This window comes from Panthera onca, chromosome A2 (assembly GCF_046562875.1).
Source record: "Panthera onca isolate mPanOnc1 chromosome A2, mPanOnc1 haplotype 2, whole genome shotgun sequence".
Classification (NCBI taxonomy): domain Eukaryota; kingdom Metazoa; phylum Chordata; class Mammalia; order Carnivora; family Felidae; genus Panthera; species Panthera onca.
Window position 1 is genome coordinate 108492291 of NC_138340.1, and position 14432 is coordinate 108506722.

The 14432-nt window shown below is 35.2% G+C and overlaps 1 long non-coding RNA gene across 2 annotated transcripts in view; it reads left to right on the plus strand.

Moving 5' to 3' along the window:
- LOC132679233 (uncharacterized) overlaps nucleotides 1-14432 on the plus strand; it is a 43107-nt gene that overhangs the window by 22291 nt on the left and 6384 nt on the right. For both annotated transcript variants that reach the window (XR_009610022.3, XR_009610023.3), the window contains exon 2: nucleotides 8444-8510. This is a non-coding gene — a long non-coding RNA (uncharacterized LOC132679233). The remainder of the gene's footprint in view (nucleotides 1-8443; nucleotides 8511-14432) is intronic.

The window sequence follows — 14432 nt, forward strand, 5'->3', positions numbered from 1 at the left end:
CTTACTAATTTATTTATTTTTCCCCCAATTTAAAGCTGGTAATATTTTCTTTATTTTATTTTTTTTTTACTTTTTACTTTTTTAAAATTTAAATTCAAGTTAGTTAATGTACAGTATAATCTTGGCTTCAGGAGAACACAGTGATTCATCTCTTACATATGACACCCAATGAAGAAGAACATTTTATTTTTTTTTAATGTTTATTTATTTTGAGAGAGAGAGAACATGAACATGAGCTGGGGAGGGGCAGAGAGAGAGAGGGAGAAAGAGAATCTCAAGCAGGCTCTGGCTGTCAGAACAGAGCCCAAAGTGGGACTCAGTCTCACAAACCACAAGATCATGACCTGAGCCGAAATTAGGAGTTGGACACTTAACTGAGTGAGCCACCCAGGTGCCCTAAGAAGAAAATTTTAAATTTCACATGCCAATTTAGAGATACGGTGGGCTCTTGCTAGGGTTCCAGCTCTGCTTTTCAGGTTTTTGACTGCCTTGTATCAGCTAATTACTCTCATTCTGGCTCCTTTCATGGTTACAAAGAGGCTTCTAACAGGAACTGTGGAACATAATTCCCATCATGCATCTAGTTGGAGAAAAACTGGTTTTCTCTTCCATGGAGCTAGTGTTAAGTTTCTCACTGATTTCAACCTGTTTATATCCACTTACTCCTTAGCCAACTATTAGAGAAGGAAAGAAATTACTATAATAGGTTTATTGATCTATGGGGAAAAATCATCTGGAACATAATGAATACTGAAGAGTCAATCACATAGTCCCTTCATGTAACATGTCTAATTTTTTGCATGTTATAGCCCTAGATTTGCCTACACATACTCTAAATGCTAATCATGACAAACTACCTCTTGTTTCCTAAATGTGTCATGCTCTTTTTCCCCATTAGCCATTTTCCCCCTTTGCCAATAATGCCCGTCACCATGTCTCCATTGACTCATCTTAAGCATTCTTTAAAGGTTAAACTAAGTACCAGCTTTTCTGAATAAATGTTCCTGACTCCATCAGACTGAGTTAGGACCCCCTTTCTTATGACCTTGCTTACTTCAAGCACAAATATTTCTCAACTTCCTGAACATTAGATTACTTGCTACAGCATTTCAAAATACTAAGGGCCTGAAACCACTCCCAAATATTCTGATTCACTTGGTCTGGGTTGGAGTCTGGACAAGGCAATTTTTCTTTCTTTAACTTCTCAGGTGATTCCAATGTGAAGTCAAGGCTGAGAATCCTCTAGCATATTACTTGCCACATCTATTACAATATTTATTGTTCTCTCCTACTAAGTTGTGAGTTTTTGAAGATGGGACTACATTTTCAACCTTTGAATGCTAAGCACCTGAAAAGCATGTCTGATACAAAGTCAGTACTCAAAATTAGTCGATGAATGAGTTTCAAAAGAAACTGAATGGGTATTTCAATTCAATAGCCATTAATTGCCTACTGTGTGCTGAACTTTATAGGATGTGTTGTTATACAAAGATAAATAAAATAGTGTCAGCCTTTAGAGGAAGTTTATTCAATGCAGGGCTCAAAAAAGAACCTACTGATAGTAGCATCAGAGTACCACATCTTAATTTACTCTTACATCTTAAATTACTATTCCAATATTTTCAATTGAATAGAGCAAGTCATTTTGTTCCTTAAATAATGCTCCTTTACCATATGTAATTGAATGCATAACTTTTTAAAATAGGGTCTTGTGAATATATATTTATTAATACATAAAGTCTAACTATAAATAGTTCTCCCCCTTTTTTGTCTTTATACAAATATGTAAAATATAAAAGAGTTTCTATTTTATCTGAGCTTCAAAATAAAAATGCTAAAAGAATCCAGCAAGTTTTACTTTAGTTCAATATCCAAGGAAAGGCAGGTGTTCACCAAATAGAATGAGAAAATTAAAAGCAGTCTAACTGTAGAAAGTCCCTTTGAGCCACAAGCTTAAATTTTTTAATGGTTTTACAATCTTCTCAAGCTGTCAATGGAAAAAAGTGGCTTGACATTGAACACATACCAAGTCAGTAGCATAACTATTTTATAATGTCTGATTGGTCAACTGAAAAAAAATAGCTTAAAATTCAATCCATGTGATGGAAACGCCACTTAGAAAAAGACCATTCATACTGCAGTGCTGCAGGAAAATTGTGGTTATAAGAGTTCCGATTTCATTCAGCAACAGGATTCTTAAAGAATTACAAGTGGAATCGTTCCTAGAATATTGCATGTTGAGTAATATTAATATAAATTTTACCATCATAAAATTCACCATTAATAAGAAAATATGTTATTATGTTTTCGTTCTATAGGTTAAAAAAACTTTATATGTTAAATGAAGAGTCTCATATTAATTTATGGGAAACTTTTGGGAATATCCATTCATAATTCCTCCAGAACATTCACACATTAATTTAACTAAAATGTATTGAATACTTGCTATTCTTGTTTCTCAGAGTGAAAGGGGTCTGCATAGTCATCTGTTCAACTTTCACTCATATTATTCATAGATTTAAAGTCTTTTTAGGAAGCCTATGAGTGGATATTACTGATTATGTGTTGCAGAATTACAGATTACCCAAGGTAGAAGGCTTTATATGTTGAATAGCTGTCTCTACCATGCAGAAATAATAAATAAATAAATAAATAAATAAATAAATAAATAAATAAATAAATCAACTGGTGAATTTTTAAAATTCAAAACCTGTTACAGAAAATTATTATGAAAAGATAAATGGACTTCAACCACATTTAGAAATCAGAAATATCTCCCATATTTCAATATTAGTTTTGAGGCCTGTAAACTTTTAACTTTTAAATTTGTGTTAATTTCAAATAGATGTCAATTAAATAATTTTGAAAAAACCAAACCCATTGATTTTCTTTTTTTGTTTTTAAGTTTATTTATTTTGAGAGAGACACAGCACAAGCAAGGGACAGGCACAAAGAGAGAGAGAGAGAGAGAGAGAGAGACAGAGACAGAGAGAGACAGAGACAGAGAGAGACGGAGATGGAGAGAGAGGGAGAATCCCAAGCAGGCTCAGCACTGCCACTGCTCAGCCACCACGGGGCTTGAACTCACGAACCATGAGATCATGACCTGAGCCGAAATCAACAGTGGGACTCCTAACCTACTGAGCCGCCCAGGTGCCCTCCTCCACCAGCGATTTTCTTTTATGCTTATTTTCCTGTCTACCTTGGGGTTTTTTCCTTGTTGATTAGCAGTTTCCAAAATGAAAAGGGCAGGGACAGGGAAAGAAAGCATTACAAATCAAACACAATTGGCCCTATCTTGGTTATTGGCTTTGAAACACGATTTAATAGTTTTGCTTGGTTTCTTAAATAAAACGCAATACTAAGGTGTTGTTTTGTTCTTTTTTTTTTTCTTTCAGTTTATTTATTTATTTTGAGAGAGACAGAGACAGTGTGAGCAGGGGAGAGGCAGAGAGAGAGGGAGAGAGGGAGAGAGGGAGGGAATCCCAAGCAGGCTCACCATTGTGAGCAAAGAGCCAGACACAAGGCTTGAACTCATGAAACCTTGAGATCATGACCTGAATTAAAACTGAGAGTTGGATGCTTAACCTAATGAGCCACCCAGGCACCCCTGTTTTGTCCTGTTTTTTTAAAAGACTTTATTTTTTAGGTTCAGAGAAAGACTGAGCAGCAATGATAGAGTTCCCATTTAATCCCTGCCTCCATACACACAGCCTCCCCCACTATCAACACCCCTGACCAGAGTGATACAGTGAAGAACCTACACTGACACACCATCACCCAAAGTCCACAGTTTACCTTACTTAGTGCTCTGTCTTGGTTTATATATTCCGTAGGTTTTGACAATGGTACAATGACATGCATCCGCCATTATGATATCATACAGAACAGTTTCACTGCCCTAAAAATCATTTGTGCTTTGCCTGTTCACTCCTCCTTCTCCACAACCCCTGGTAACCACGGATGGTTTTACAGTCTCCACAGTTCTTCCCTTTCTAGAATGTCATACAGTACATAACCTTTCCAGATTGAGTCTCTTTGACTTAATAATATGTATTTAAAGTTCCTCCAGGTCTTTTCATGGCTTGATAGCTCATTTATTTTTGCAACTGAATAAAATAATACCCCATTGTCTGGATGTACCACAGTTTGACCATTCATTTACTGAAGGACATCTTGGTTGCTTCCAAGTTTTGGAAATTATGAATAAAAATGATATAACCTTCTGCATGCAGGTTTCTGTGTGGACATAAATTTTCAACTTCTCTCAGTAAATACCAAGGAGTGTGATTGCTGGATCATATAGTAAGAATGTGTTTAGTTTTGCAAGAAGCTGCCAAACTGCCTTCCAAAGATCCATTTTGTGATCAATGAGAGTATCTGCTGCTTCCCATTCTTGCCAGCAATGGGTGTTGGCAGTGTTTTGTACTTTGGCCACTCTATTAAGTGTGTAGTAGTACCTTGCTGTGGTTTTTCCAATTCCTTAATGATTTATGATGTGGAGTGTCTTGTTATATGTCTATTTGCCATCTTTATATCTTCTCTGGTGAGGTGTCTGTTTAGGTCTTTGGCTCATCTTCTAACTAATTTATTTTCTTATTGCTGAGTTTTAAAAATTCTTTGTATACTTTGGACAATAGTGCTTTACCAGATATGCCTTGTACAAATACTTTCTCCCAGGCTGTGGCTTGTCTTCTCATTCTCTTGACATTGTTGTTCACAGAGCAGGAGGTTCTGTTTTATTTCAGTGAGGTCCAGCTTATCAAATCTTCCTTTCCTGGACTAGGTCTTTGGTGTTATACCTCAAAAGCCATCACCATATCCAAGGTCATCTAGATATTCTCTTACATTATCTTCCAGGAGCTTTATAATTTTGCATTTTATATTTAGGCATGTGATTCATTTTCAGTTAATTTTGAAGAATGTAAGGTCTGTGTCTAGAATCAACTTTGTGTATGTGGATATTCAGTTATATTAAGATTTTATTTATTTATTTATTTATTTATTTATTTATTTATTGTGACCTATGCCTTTTGTGATAAAAACTGTGAACGTCTGTGAGTGTCTGGATGGCAACCAACTCTTGATCCCATGGTTTGTGAGTTCAAGCCCCGCACTGGGCTCTGCACTGACAGTGTGGAGCTTTTTTGGGATTCTCTATCTCTACTCCTCTCCTCCAAAAAATAAATAAAATAAAATAAAAACTTGTTTAAGTTTCATTGCATTTATTTTTATTTTTTTAAGTTTTTAAAATTTATTTTGAGAGATATATAGAGAGCAAGTGGGGAGGGGCAAAGAAAGGGGGAAACAGAATACCAAGCAGGCTCCCCATACTGTTAGCACGGGGCTTGAAGTCACGAACCATGAGATCACCACCCGAGCCAAAATCAAAAATTGGATGCTTAACAGACTGAACCACCCAGGAGTCCCACATTTATTTTTAAAATGCATTGCAAAGTTAACAATAGGAACAGCCATCAAGGCCAAATCATCAAAAATCATAACTTCAACGTTTATGAAAAGAATACCCTTTCAGGTTTCCAGGGTTGCTAAATTAGTTAAGTGTCTGACTCTTGATTTTGGCTCAGGCCATGATCTCATGGTTTTGTGAGATTGAGCCTGACATGGGGCTCTATGCTGACAGCGTGGTGTATGGTTGGGATTCTCTCTCCCTCTCTCTTTGCCCCTCCCCTGTTCACTAGCACATATGCATGCATACATGTGCACCCTCTCTCTCTGAAAATAAACTTAAAAAAAAGAACATGCTTTATAAAAGCATCAGACAAATATACGACAGAACACTTTTATAGGAACCAGAAGAAACATTTCCCTATTACATTTTAAATTACATATTACTAGAAAAATAGTGAATAGTGATTTCACTATTAACTTGGGTAGTATTAGTAATTATTAATCAGACAAATTTACACCTACACCTAAACCGACAAAATGCTGTCTGTAAATAGGATGGCAAGGTTCCTACAGTAAAACCCAAGCCACTGCTTTACAGAAATACTGAGAGAAAGGAAAGTGAGGAAATGAAATATCCAGCATGTTCATTCAGCCTCTAATTTAATAATTTATATATCTTAGAAGGTAAACATCTATCCCTTAAATGTGAAAAATGCACCTTTATCATAAAAAGATATGTGGTGTGTGTTATGCCCAGAATTCGTGATCCCCAAAGACCACTAGGGAGCCGAGTCCGATGCAAAAGCACAAGAGCCTTTATTCGAGCTAGCTCAAGCTCAATCCCCTACCTGCACCGACTCAGCAGTGAGATCCAGGGGAGAGAGAGAGTTTCAAAAGGACAAAGGTTTTATTGGGGCCTAGGGGCAGTTGGTGAGGTAATGGCTGTGGCCTCAGCCGATTGGCTGGGTCCGAGTCCTGTTAGGCAGGTGGGTGGGGGGGTGTTACTCAAGGGGAGGAGGTGTGGTCAAGGTGAAGGACACAGAACAAGATGGAGTCGGCCGGCGTAGGCCCACCCTTTCAGTGTGATTAACCCTTCACACTGTTATTGTCTGATATTGTGATACATTAAATGTCTTTTCCTCAATAAGCAAGTAATATCCTTTTCACCATGCATTCTTAGGATGAAAAGTCAAAAGCTGTGGTGAGTGTGTGTGTGTGCACTCACATGCTCCCATGTGCATACACATGCTCTTTTTCCATGTATGTGATGAGGCAAATACAGAATTTTTTTCCAAGACTTTGAGAAATGCCTATTTATACATCTTCCCAAATCAAGCACATGATGAAATCCATGGGGCACCTGGAGGGCTCAGGTAAGCATCCGACTTCAGCCCAGGTGAGGATATCACAGTTTGTGAGTTACAGCCCTGCATTGGGCTCTGTGCTGACAGCTCAGAGCCTAAAGCCTGTTTCAGATTCTATGTCTCCTTCTCTCTCTCTGACCCTCTCCCACTCATGCTCACTCTCTCTCTGTCTCTCAAAAATAAATAAACATTATTTTTTAAAAAAAAAATAAGAAATACACCCAGAAATGAGAGGAACAAAAATCACTGGCAAAAAAAAAAAAAACCAAAAAAAAACAAAACAAAACAAAAACAAAAAAACATGATATAGAAGAGAGTTAAGTATATGTGTGGAAAAGTTACATTGATTAAAGGATTTTTTTAATGTTTATTTATTTTTGAGAGTCAGAGACAGAGTGTGAGCAAGGAAGGGTCAGAGAGAGAGAGAGAGAGAGAGAGAGAGAGAGAGAAAGAGAGACAGCATCCGAAGCAGGCTCCAGGCTCTGGGCTGTCAGCACAGAGCCTGCCTGATGTGGGGCTCAAACTCACCAACCATGAGATCATGACCTGAGCCAAAGTCAGACACTCAACCGACTGAGCCATCCAGGCGCCCAGGAGAAGTTACACTGATTAAAGTTTTCGTGCTCCGTGCACACATTATTTCAATAATTTGCCCATATTTTCTCTTTTCTATCCTAGGTATATTATTAAAATAAGCAGATTTCCCTTTTTCTCTTTCCTTTCAACCCCTGATCCATTTTCCAGTCCCCCAGTGATTCCATGTCAGCATGCTGTTTTTAACTAGACAAATAGTACACAGATTTATTCCTACAGAAACAATCTCTGGTAAAATCGTAGAGGGTCTGCTTGAATAACACCCAAAAGTTAACTGTGTGCTTTCCACTGGCCAGAAATAACTCACAGAAAATGAATCCACAAAGCAGTCAATGGAATAGTATAACCCTCTTAGGGGAACCATTGTACTATTAGAGAAATCTGGTAGACAACCAGCCTTCATTTTACACACACACACACACACACACACACACACACACACACTGTACTGTGTTTGGTATAAACTCTGGTAAGAATAAGTCAGACTATTGATCTGTGAAAAGTTTTCATATGAAGTCACATAATGTTATCTTAATATTCTTTTCATCTACACTGTATCATGGTGGTAACATCTGACATCCGTTTACTGCAGTTGTAACAATGACAATGAACTGGATTGCAGTATTCTAAAAGGAGAATGAACTGACTCTTACACATAAATTGACATGCATTGGAAAGTTGTAATATGGATAACATGGAATAATATGGAAAATTGGTAATAAGGGATGTGTGTCTCTTAAACTTCATCCCAGAATTTATTTCAGGGGGAAAAAAAATCTCACACTTTCAGTGCATACAGGATTCTGTATTTCTGATATTAACTATAAACATTAATCTGACAAATTTCTTTTACTAAAGTCACTTTGGAATTTGGTGGCAGGGTTAACACTAAAGGTATGAAAAATGAAGATGAAAATGAAATTTTTAGAAATAAAACTCTATTTGTCACATGGGAAAAATCATTAACTTTTCAAGTAAGAATGTTTGACTACTGTCATATCATGGTTCTGCCAATGTGAAGATTCATGGTTTTATGCTGACATGTTGTGTTCTAATTTTTGTGTTATTTTTAGGCATTCACGCGCTTTTGAAACTTTCTATGAACGGATTTGGATCTAATGTCCCTGAAAACAAAGAAAGGTGATTTTTATGAAGGAAATCAGTACACAATTAAAAATGGGGACACATTCTCCGTTTGCATCAATCCAATTTAAGTATGTCCCTTAAAAGAAAATGTCATTAAGAAGTAACAGTATTCTAGTGCAGGGATTTGGAAAATCTTTTCCCCTTCCAAAATGATATTGGAGGGAATTTCCAGACCTTTATTCCCTATTACACTTGATAGCTTTCTATCTTATCACCTCAAATTCTGATGTTTCCTAGCATATCTACACACTTAAACACAAACACACTAACTACTATATCTACATTGTGTTCTCTTTTGTCCCAGTCACATGTCTTACTTCATCTAATTTACAGATGGTTAGATTTTTTTTTTCTCCTAATTCTGGGCAAGAGGCAGGATTTATCATGTCTGGACTGAGTGTGAAAAAGGGCAGAATGAAGGTGAAGAGAACATACCCACGCCTGGCACTCCTGTATGTCTCTATATTCTTAATGGGTAAGACAAATTAAAAAAAAAGAAGATCAGAAGAAGATAAAAATGGAACCCCCTCTACACATCCCTTTCTCTCCATTTGTTAATAAGTATGAAGATTTTTTAAAATATCAGTGGGCTTCTACGTTCTCCTTCAAAGACAGGAGAGCAAAAAGATGTAGTTGACTTCATTCTGTTCACGGAAGGAAACAGAATTAGAGTCTGGTGGGAGCAGGCAAAGCCAGGAGAGAGGGTAATCATGAGGCCAAATTCATGCCTCAAAGGAACACAAAAAGGATAAAAGTAAGATTCCTGGACAATGAACTGTGCTCCTAGTACAGCCTTTTTCCCAGTCCACATTTCCACTTCTTCCCCAGCCCGTGCAGACCCCTTATCCCAGATGTAGTACTACCAGCAATAGCTTAGAACTCATGATATGCCAAACACTGCAACCAGGCAATGTGTTCATATTCCAGTGTCAGGGCTGGGGTATGACTGTGGCCACTGAGAACAGAATTTTGACTGAATATTTGTTTTGTTTGTTTGTTTGTTTGATTTTTTACAGTGTTCTTTATGCATGATACCTAGGCTAAACAGAACACTGTGGGTCTTAATGGAAATACAACCATCACTGACAACACTGTTTTATTCATTTGCTCAATAAGTATTCATTAAAGCATTGTAAGGATGTATTCCAACTTGCCAGCAAAAGAGAATAAAAGGTTTCTTAAAGGACCACACATTTCTTAAATTGGTGATTATCTGAATATGGGTGGGATTAAAATGTGTATTTCAAATTTATTAACTTTTCAACTTAGATAAAGGCTTAATGTTCACTTCCACAAAATGACAAAAGAATGAATTTCAATTATTTTAATCACCATAATTTATTTACTATGACTTCTCCAATTAGATGTGTTGAAGTCTTCTTACTTGTAAAGCATATATAATTTATATCCTAATTATTATTATTTTTTTTAAGTAGGCTTCATTCCCAGCATGGAGCCCAGTGCAGGGCTTGAACTCACAACCTGGAGATCAAGATCTGACCTAAGAGTCAGACACTTAACAAAATGAGCCACTCAGGTGCCCCTATACCCTAATTACTAAGACAACAGATTCCCTCTTTGTCTCTATCTATGTAGATAGATAGATATACACAGACCAGATCTCTCTATAAATCTAAACTTACACATAGAGAATAGGCAGAAACAGAGATATCTCTATCTTGTAACTAATACATATCTTATATCTAATATATGTCTTATACCTTATATCTAAAGATATCTATCTTTCTACAGATAGAGAACCTTTCATTTTTCTTAAGAATTAGGACACAGAAACACACACACACACCCTTAGCAATAGGGGTATAGGGGTGTGTGTTTGTGTGTGTGTGTGTGTGTGTGTACACATCTATCACCTCAAAAAGGAATACAAACAGGGAGAGTACTAAAGATTTCTGCCAAAAAAAATAATAAATAGAAAATGACATGATCTGAAAGGTACTTTCTCCCTATACAATTTTCATAAGATTTTAAATTCATAAAATACCTTCCTAATTTGAAGAAAGTAATACCGTTTTTGAGAAAGACACTACACCAAAAAATTTATCTGAGTCCAGCTTCAGATACAGGGAAATATTAAGAAACATTTTACTGCTAATCACACAAAATTAACTTTCACATCTATAATAAGTACCACATGATATTTAAAAATCTCTACACTACCAAAGAAATAGAACGTTATAATATTTAATGTTATTTAGTATTAAGATTTAATTTTTGTCAACGCATTTTTTAATTGAAAACACTTTTAAGAAGAAAGGAATGAATTAAGGAAAAATAATATTGAGATAGTTGAAGAACTACAGTGGGCAGTTGGAAGCAATAAGCTGAATTTCTGACTTCTCATCAATTTCTAATCAATTGTTTTGACTTTAGATATCGGAATACACAATATTTTAACATGAAAGAGTTTAGTTTAAAAATGTTTTGCATTTCTCATAACACCTTAAAATATAACATTTATATCTGTAATATGTACTTGATACACTGAACTACAGAAAAATATTTTCTTGAACTCATTAAGGTAAGCATAAAAGGCTTTTATTTTGACAACTTCTATCCACAAAATTATCATCAAAATTGGAGGTATTTAACAGTGTGATACGAGCCTAGCCTATCGTTTACAAAGTAATAACCTGGCTATCATATAATCTTAACAACTTTCATATAGTATAAAAAGGCTCTTTTCTTGAAAATGATATTTACTTTGAGAACTGGTTTCTAAACAATTGCATTTTCCCATACAATTTAATTTATTCAGATACTTATTTCCAATTTTATTTTCCATAAGTAGACTATTTATTGTTTTAAATAGTGTTTCTAGAAAAACAAATTAGCTTTAAAAGACCCATAAATGGACATTCTTAGGTGACAGATGAGCCCTACTGTGTAATCCTTTGAACAAAGACATTTTGCTAATTATTGTATGTGCACATTGTTTTAAAATTTATATTTTAAACACAGAATACAAACCAATAGGCTGTAATTTTTCAAAATAATTACATGTTAAAATATAATAACAGTATATCTAGGAAAAAAACTTCTAAGAAGTGTTTTATTATTGTTGTTGTTGTTATGAAATGATCCATAATATGGAGATGTGGAAAACCCCTATTTTTCCAGTGGCCAGATGTTTTGAACCTGTGTTGACTGAACCATAAAAATGGCTGACTCTACCACTAAGGAAATTAAACCTGAAAGATATATTTCCTTGTTTTGTTCCTCTTGTTTTTTTCCTCTGAATTACTTGCTTTTGCTACAAACTTCAGAATCCTTTCTCTTATACTATAAAATTATGTATTGTATTAACTTCTCAAGTATGTGAACAAGACAGTCTAATCAGTTATGTGGCTGAAGAGTGATAAAAAAAGAATGCTGCACCATTATTTATTATTATTATTATTATTATTATTATTACTTAGCCCTGCATGATTTTAAAAGTTTAGATGTTCTAGAAAGGAAAAGTTGCACTGGGAACAAAATATACTTAGATGTACAGACAAGAAAGGTCATGTTTCCTAAAAAGACTCTACCTCCCACACTTGTATGATCTACCACTGAAACCCAGAAGTAGGGAAAAATACAAAAACAAAAAACAACTTAAAAAAGAAAAATTGGAAAATGTGCTTAAGTGTTGGAGAAGTTAGAGTCTGTCAGGAACTGACCAGATTTAGATATCTTAATTACCAGGAGTAACATTCCAACAAAAGTACTTGACAAAATACAATGACATTTCTGATAATTACCTGGAAAAATCAATTCTTGGTATGTTTAATACCTAAGAACATTCCTCCAACAGATTCAGCTTAATATGAAATTGGCTTTTGAAATTCTGAGAGGGCTGCAATGATATATTCATCTGTGACACTAAATCACACCCTGTCAGCGCCATCTATCAGTTGCAATTTAAACTACAGTGGAAAAAGACTAAATGCCTCTGACTGCAAACTACCAAAATAATTTCTTAAACCATGTAATATGCAGTTGTGTGTAATATGAAACATTTTCTTTTGAACTCATCATTTTATATTTTTTCTATGGCTTCATAATAAATGATGTAGGTAGTTTCCAGTTAGCCAAAAGTATGTAGTCACATAATCCATGAATATATAGAGTCACATGTCACACAAAAATACAGTTTCCTAGACTAATTACTATTCAAAAATTCAATTATTTTCATCACAACCAACATTTTCTCCAGGACAATCACAGTTTGATCACATCTTTCTAACCGTGTTGGTTTGTCATGCAGTGAATATTCTATGTATCATTGGCTTTCTCTAGGGTCCAAATAAATCCTATCTGCTATGCTAGTACAGATATGAGCCCGACATTTAAAGGCACAAAAGGTTAGTCTTTATTTTTCTCTTGTGCTACTTGAAAATAAGTGAAATGAAACTTATTACTAAATCATTAAAGCATTATTACAAGATGTTTTCATACAGTTACTTGGTTTTGAGCCTGTGGAATGGGAAGCACAATATGGTAAATTGTGCCTTGAAGCCCTTGCTTTAGTTAAAACACATTAAACTCAGTCATGGGCATGTGGTATACATAGGATTTTCTTTCCAAAACTAACAGTCAATTGGCTCCTTTCTCATTTCCTTCTCTCCTTGTCTTCTTCTTCCTCTTTCTCCTCCTCTTCTGACAGAAGCAGAGAAATTATTGGAACATTTTGAAATAAATGTCCTTTTGGGGCCCAACATGTCTCTCTTTTCACTACACAATTAGAAAAGCAGAAGAGGCTATACAAACTCGAGAACCACTCCAAACTGTGAGGTCGAAGGGTAAGCAAGTTTCCAAGATGAACCACAAATGCTTCCCCATGGGTAATCGAATTGGCTTTGGCACTTGAATATACTTGAAAGATTGAAAAAGATAATTTTCTTATAAGCATAAACAATAAAAAGTTGTACACATGAGTTACTTGCCTCAAGGTATTTCTTCTTTCATATATAATGTCCATTATGTATTACAAATGAAATGAATGAAAAGAATACATGTTGGATCATAAAGCTGTATTTGGTTGACTTCTTCTTTAAAAACTTTATAAAGAAGTTTAAAGGCCCACAAATAATGTTCCAATTGTTTTCCTTTTAGAAAAAAAAGAGTATTCAGTTTGCACTTGTCCAGACCTCAGCCATATAAAGGCCTTTTCCTTTTTGAAAAGGAAGCTTTTTATACCCTTGGTTGACTTCACAAAAAACAATCTGGGACGCAAATGTAGGCAATTTAAACTAGTCATATGGGTGAAAATCTCTCTGTCTTCATCTCACTCAAAATATTACCTAAATGTAATCTGAACCATTTAGAGTAGCTCTACTTAAACCGTGTTATGTTTTCAGTAGTAAAGACTGATAACTTGATAGTTCCCAAGGGTTTGATTCTTACAGTTTAAGTACAGAGTTGACATTGCAAGCTATTTTCTGAAAATCCCCAGGGCTATGTTAGAGATGAGATAAGTAAAGATGTATAGAGTGGTTTAAAAATTTGTGGGTATCTTCAAACCCAGTACTATTAGTCAACTTCCCTAAAGATTTATTCATTCTCACATAAATATCATCTTTTAATCGGTAATTAAAAGAGATAATGAAAATTTGGCTTCAAAGTTCTAAATATTTACATATGTATATATTAATTGTACTTGAATAAACCATTAAAAAACATTTCATAGGTATTATTTTTCTAGAGGCTCTCAGATCATTTTTTCATTCTCTAACATAGAATTAGATTTTCATTACCAGAAAGGATCTCAGTTCAGGCCATCATAATTTATCCTCTGGAGTATGGTTCCCCTTCTTATCTATGTTGCTAACCTCAGTCTCACCATTCTTCCATTTATCCTTTCCACAGTTATTAGATTGATCTTTCTAAGGTGTTTACTACACCATCACTGCA